This window comes from Bidens hawaiensis, unplaced genomic scaffold (assembly GCF_021521415.1).
Source record: "Bidens hawaiensis isolate Kalapana, Puna unplaced genomic scaffold, B.hawaiensis_p1.1 tig00036444_1, whole genome shotgun sequence".
Classification (NCBI taxonomy): Eukaryota; Viridiplantae; Streptophyta; class Magnoliopsida; order Asterales; family Asteraceae; genus Bidens; species Bidens hawaiensis.
This window is the reverse complement of record NW_027496373.1, coordinates 108154-114980: the sequence shown is the minus strand read 5'-3', so window position 1 is coordinate 114980 and position 6827 is coordinate 108154.

The following is a 6827-nucleotide window of genomic DNA, read 5'->3' as shown; positions in this document are numbered from 1 at the left end:
GCTCGAAAGTCCTAACTATATAAAAGCTTGCTAGTAAGCATCATATTCATACACACACAAATATCAAGCTTGCTCGGAAAGTAAGTAAAATAGTGTACTCTACCCGAAAAGTGTTAAGTACTTCAAAGCATGCCCGAAATTAATAAACTTAGATAAAAACATCTAAGTGTGCCCGGAAAGGTTATAAAACATCAAATCTTACCCGAAAATACATAATCAACCTTTTGTAGGTAAAATGCAACACTGTTTGTCTTAAACACAAAATGAGTTACATTTATCAATAAAAATCATTGTTTAAGAGCAAATGGTGCATTTAGAGATCAAATTTCAGTTATGTTTCTTTTCAAAACAATTTCTTTTCTTTTTGCTGAAAAGATCTCAAGATGGGATCATATTGACTAAGTAGCTTTCTCAATACTTCATTCTCAGCATTATTATGACAACATAGATAGGTTAACAGCAGGTCTAGACTTAGCATGAATTTCATCTCTATGGTGATATGATTAAGTTCCAATTAATATGCATAATGCTCTATGGATAACACATTGTTTTCTGATGCTCCATATCTATTCTCAAGGCTTATTTGGCTTTCTCCGGATCACCCCAAATTGACTTTGACCCCCTGGATTTGGTCAAAATATTAATGACAGAACATATTGTAAAATTTCTTAAAGTTTTCTTTTCAAATTTACAAACATATATGAGGTTGAACGTTGGACTTACAGGCCACACAAGTCGGACTTACAGGCCTTTCATTCAAAATTTTTAAAGGACTTATATGATTGCCTCCACCCTTGTAGTTCTAGAATTAACCCTCATGTTTGTAGTTTCTTTATAAAAGTTTGTGAACATAGATCAACTTTTGGTTGATAAAATATTTAAAATCATGCTGTTCATAGTTGTTCTTTGTCATTATTAAATCAGATATTTCATTTTGGTGACCAAATACCAACGGGCTTGTGTATGACTCGATAATCACTTTTCTGCCTATCATTTGGAAAGATTTATCTTGGAACATGCATAGTCAACAATGCAACTCCACATAAGACATAGCAGTTTCTTTATTTTTATATTACCTTAGATTTTACACATCATGGGAAATCAACCATACATGTTAATGACTGTACTAAGTGCCTTTTTGGCCTATTAAATCCATATGATTTGCTAAGTAGTCAGTGTACTATCATTTCCTATCTTACAAAGTTTAATATTCATTCACCCCAATATCTCTTGTATGACAGGTAAATGGCTATCCTGTTTGATCACAAGTGGTCAACAGGACCAAACATGTAAGTGAATACATGTCCTTTCAAAACAGAGTTATTGACATAATTTTAAGTGAAAGAATAGAAAACAAGTCACACTTGCCCCAAATGCTTTCAGTTTTCCAGGTTAATGGATGTCCTTTCAATCTGAAAACAGATGATAGGACCAAACATATACAAGTATATGCCCTTCCAACTTGAGCAAATGACATGATTTTAAGCAAAAGTAACTCTCTGAGACTTTTCATTGAAAATTTTCTTTTAAGCTTCTATAAAGCATTGAACTGAATAGTATTATCATGTCTCAACACCATTAACAACTTGCTCTTGCATATTCAAAATATGTTTTGATCAAACATGTTTGATAAAAATTTTCAGTCATGCAAAAACACATTTTGACATAAAAACACATTTTGACACAATCACAAGCATATCATACTCAAATCATGTTCATCAATGATATCATTAAAGCAAGCAGACTTCACACAATTCATAGTCTAACAAATCCTATCAACATCACCTGATCAGATTAAACACATATTCAAACAATCAATCATGACATCAGATAAGCATTTAATCAATTTAGAAAATTCAAACTACTTATCATAACATCCTATCAGTCAACTGATAAACAAACATAAGCATCAATAATACCCAATTTGTACAGATAATCACTTAAGCACATATCAGTCAACATCAAAGGTGTCATAATCAAACACACATACACAACATTTAGTAAGACTTTGAATAGATAGTCAGTTTGCACAATCAAGCACACATCCTCAATCAGACTTCATCAGAGTTGATCATCCCCAGAGCTATCAAAAGAAAGTTAAACCTGATTTTATCAAGTGGTTTGGTGAATAGGTCAGCCAAGTTATCACTTGTATCAACTCTTTTCATTTAAATCAAACTTTTTTCACTACAATCTCTTATGAAGTGATGTCTGATCTCAATGTGCTTAGTCTTAGAGTGTTGTACTGGATTCTTAACAGTAAAGTATGCAGCAGTATTGTCAATAAAAATAGGGGTGTTCATAAAATTAAAACCATAGTCCAGCATTTGGTTTTGAATCCAGAGAACTTGTGCACAACAAGCAGATGCAGCAATGTATTCAGCTTCTACTGTTGATATTGACACAGTGGTCTGCTTCTTGCACTGCCATGACACTAGCATGTCTCCCAAGAATTGACATCCACCTGAGGTTGACTTCCTGCTCATGTTGCACCCATCATAATCACTATCTGTTTAGGCAATCAAATCAAAAGACTAGTTCTTTGGATACCAAATCCCCAAGTCTGATCTTCCCTTCAAATATCTAAAAATTCTCTTGACTGCATTCATGTGAGAAACTTTTGGACTTGACTGGAATCTTGCACAGACACACCCAGCATACATAATGTCAGGTCTTGTAGCAGTTAGGTACATCAGGGATCCAATTTTGGCTCTATATTCATGCTCATCCACAAGCTCCCCTTTTCGTCAGCTATCATCTTTTCTTTTGTGTCCATTGGAGTTGAAGCTGTTTTGAATTCATGACATTTGAACTTATTCAAAATTTCCTGCACATATTTAGTCTGGTAGATGAAAATCCCATCAATTTTTTGTTGAAATTGCAGTCCCAAAAAGAAGTTCATTTCTCCCATAGAGCTCATACAGTATTTGGATTTCATCACCTCTTCAAACTCCATACACATTTGTTCATTGGTTGACCCAAAGATGATATCATCCACATAGATTTGTAACAATAGCAGATCTAATCCTCTCCTTTTGTTATTGACTGTCTTGTCAATAGCTCCCCTTTGGAAACCATTTTCAAGAAGATGGTTTGACAACTCATCATACCATCCTCTAGGAGCTTGATGCAATCCAACAAGGCTTTGTTTAACTTATACACCATGTTAGGATACACAGGATCCTCAAAACCTGGTGGTTGAGTTACATACACCTCTTCATCAATCTTTCCATTTAGGAATGCAGATTTGACATCAAGTTGGAATACCTTGATATTCTTTGAGGCAGCATAAGCAAGAAAACTTCTTATGGCTTCTAGTCTTGCAACAGGTGCAAAGACTTCCTCAAAGTCAATCTCTTCTTCTTGCAGGCATCCAAGTGCAACAAGTCTTGCCTTATTTTTAATCACAATACCCCTCTCATCCCTTTTATTTCTGAAAACCCATTTTGTTCCAATTGCATATCTGTTTCTTGGTCTGTCCACAAGCTCCCAAACATTTAGATCTCTGAACTGAGCCAACCTTCTACCTAGCTGTTGTCCTTTACTGCTTGAACAATGTTCTTTGGTTCTATCTGGGATATAAAGCAGGAGTACAAACAGATGTTTGCAGATTCAGAATGACTTCTTGTAACTCTTTCATATATATCTCCAATGATGTTTTCAGAAGGATGATTTTTTTCAACATAAGGGGTTTGAACTATCACATCAGCATACACATTAGTGTCAAGATTTGATTCATTGAGATCTGGTTCGTCAATGATCAGTTCAGTTTCAGCATCATAAAATTCTGGTGCTTCTTCATTATTCTGTCTTGAAGTGGATGCACCATTGTTTTCCAAATTCAATCTTTCAAACAGATCTTGAAACCTTGCTGTTGAAACTGCTTCCTCTTCACTTGATTGGTTGCTTGGGTTTCCCTCATATTGAACTTGATCATTTTGCACCTCTTGATTTCAAGAAAATGATCAGGAGAACAATCAAAATCCAGACCAAGATCATGCAGAACTGATTCTTATTAAAGATTGTGTCAGATGATTCAATGACACTCAAATGGTCTTTCACATATACCCTATAGGCTTTTGAGTGTGTAGAATATCCAACAAAGAAGCAATCCAAGGATTTAGCTTGAAACTTGTTTAAATAGTCCTTGGTGTTCAAGAGTGAACATTTGCATCCAAAAGGCTTGTGAAACTTAATGTAGGGTTTTCTATTAAAGAAGATTTCATATGGAGTCTTGTTGTGCCTTTTGTTGATTAGTACCCTGTTCGAACATAACATGTTGTGTTAATAGCTTCTGCCCAAAAAGTGACAGGTAGAAAAACATCAGCCAACATGGTTCTTCCAGCCTCAATGAGTGTCTTGTTTCTTCACTCTGCAACACAATTCTGTTCAGGAGTTCTGGGAGCTGAGAATTGCTGTAGTATACCCTTTTCTATACAAAATTCTTCAATAACTTCATTTTTGAACTCAGTGCCATTGTCAATTCTCAACACTTTAACCCTTTTATCTAATTGGTTCTCAATCCTTGTCACACAAATCTTAATCAACTCTGCAGTCTCATCTTTTGTACTTAGGAAATAAACCCAAGTATATCTTAAATAATCATCAATGATCACAAGACAATATCTTTTCTTTCCTATGCTTGGGACACTCACAGGACCAAAAAGATCCATATGAAGTAATTCAATCACTTGATCTATTGAGTTGATGAGTTTTGTCTTATGAGAGGACTTGTGCTGCTTGCCTTTTTGGCATGAAATACAATTATCATCCAATCTGAACTCCCTTGTAGGTAAGCCAATTACATGCTCACTCTTCACAGGTTTGTTCATATTCTTCATATTCACATGACACAATTTCATATGCCACAATTTTGACTCATTTTTAGTGGAATTGAAAACAAAACATGTACCACCTCTTGAAACAGCTTCTTTCATGTTGAGCTCATATAAGTTGCCATTTCTTTGTGCCATCATCATAATCATATCAAGTGGGATCACAAATTCAGGTCTTAAAATGAAACAATGTGAGTCATCAAAACCAACTTTATAACTCTTAACACACATCTGTGATATGCTCAACAGGTTATATTGTAGTCCTTCTACATAGAACACATTGTCAAATGAGACTTTTTCATTTGTTAAAATTCTCTTTCCAACTATCTTTCCTCCATTCTCATCACTGTCAAATGCCACTGGACCTTCAAACTTCTCTTTATAATTAACAAGTGACCTCTTGTCACAGGTTATGTGCCTAGAACATCCACTGTCCATATACCACACTTCATTCAGTGGAGTGGACTGTTCCTGCACAAATCAAAGAAGTTAATTAGTTAAGTGATGAAGTGCAAGCTATTTCAACTTGCAAATCATCAGTTTCATTTTCAATAGCAGCATTGGGTGTGAGTGTTATGGGTTCAGGATCTTCATGAGTCAACTCAAGATTATCTGAATTGTCAGTTTTACAACCACATTCTCTTGGAGTTTTCACTTATGAAGTTGTGTTCTTGCATTCTCCCAGTGCACTGTCACATTCTTGAACAACATAGTCTTTCTTTTTTGAGTAATCTCTTACATCAGCAATCTCTTCCACCTTAGCTTCAACCTTAGGTTTCCAAAGAAATCCTTGAGGTTCATAACCATGTTTCAAAAGGAACTTTTCATCACCAGTTAGTTCAATTGGTTTCTTTCAAGGAAAGATACCTTTGTTTCTTGCCTTTTCACTACTTGGTGATCCTTGACAATCATCAGACTTAACCGATTTTGTGTCTTGTTTGGGGATAATTCTCAATGGTTGAAAATTCTTCTTGACAACTTTCTCAGACTTCTTAGGAGACTTGCTTCTTCTGACTGATTCAGTCACATGTTTCTTTGTCTTCACATCAGCTTTCTTTTCCTTCTTAGTCTCTACTGCAGCTTTCAGAATATCTTCACTCATGGTCTCTTTTCCACACACCTTTCCTTTTCCCAGGTATGCATCATACTTTTGCTTGTACAGAACAAAGTCTTGTCCATACTTTGTCTCATCTGGGACATGAAAAGGCTTAAAGTCGAATCTTTCATTACAAGAATCAGTGTGGTGACCATATTCATCACATTTCTTGCACCAAACTTTTCCCTTGTATCTTTCTTGATCACTTCCTTTATTAAACCTCTCACTTGGTCTAGGTGGTTTGACACCAAGTGTCTTCTGAGTCTTGAGACCATCAAATTCAATAGAGAAAAGAACAAACTCCTCAATCTTGATATCTTGTCTTTCAATCTTGCTTTTAACAAAAACAATTTTCTTCATAACCAAAGGTTCTTCATCTAGGCTTCCCTTATGCCTTGACTGCCTCTTCTCATATTCTTCTATAGTCTCAACTTCCCCAATATCACACACCTCATGACTAGAGAAAACTGGGTAAACTGGGATAAAGTTTTCAACATCAACTGTTTCTATCACCTTTTTCTTGTTGTTGCTTTTTATCCTTTCCAATACAGCCTTGCTTGGTGGCATTACTGCATTGTAGCTCACCTTTTTTTCTCACATATGTCAAAAGACACATGTTTTCTCTTCATTCTCTCATTTTGTTTCTTCATCTTTGGTGTGACTGGTGGGTACAATGGAAGCTTGTCTATGGATTCTGGTTTCTTCACTCTTCTTCCCCTTTCAGCAGCTCTAATTTCTTCATATGTGACCTGATCATTTAAGTCACTTAGGTCATCTGCATTCAGATCATCAGAATCAAAATCATCTTCAGAGACTTGTACTTCTATTGACTTGTCCACTCTAACTTCTTCTTTGACCACAAATTTTCTTTCTTCACTCACCTCAACATTTTTATA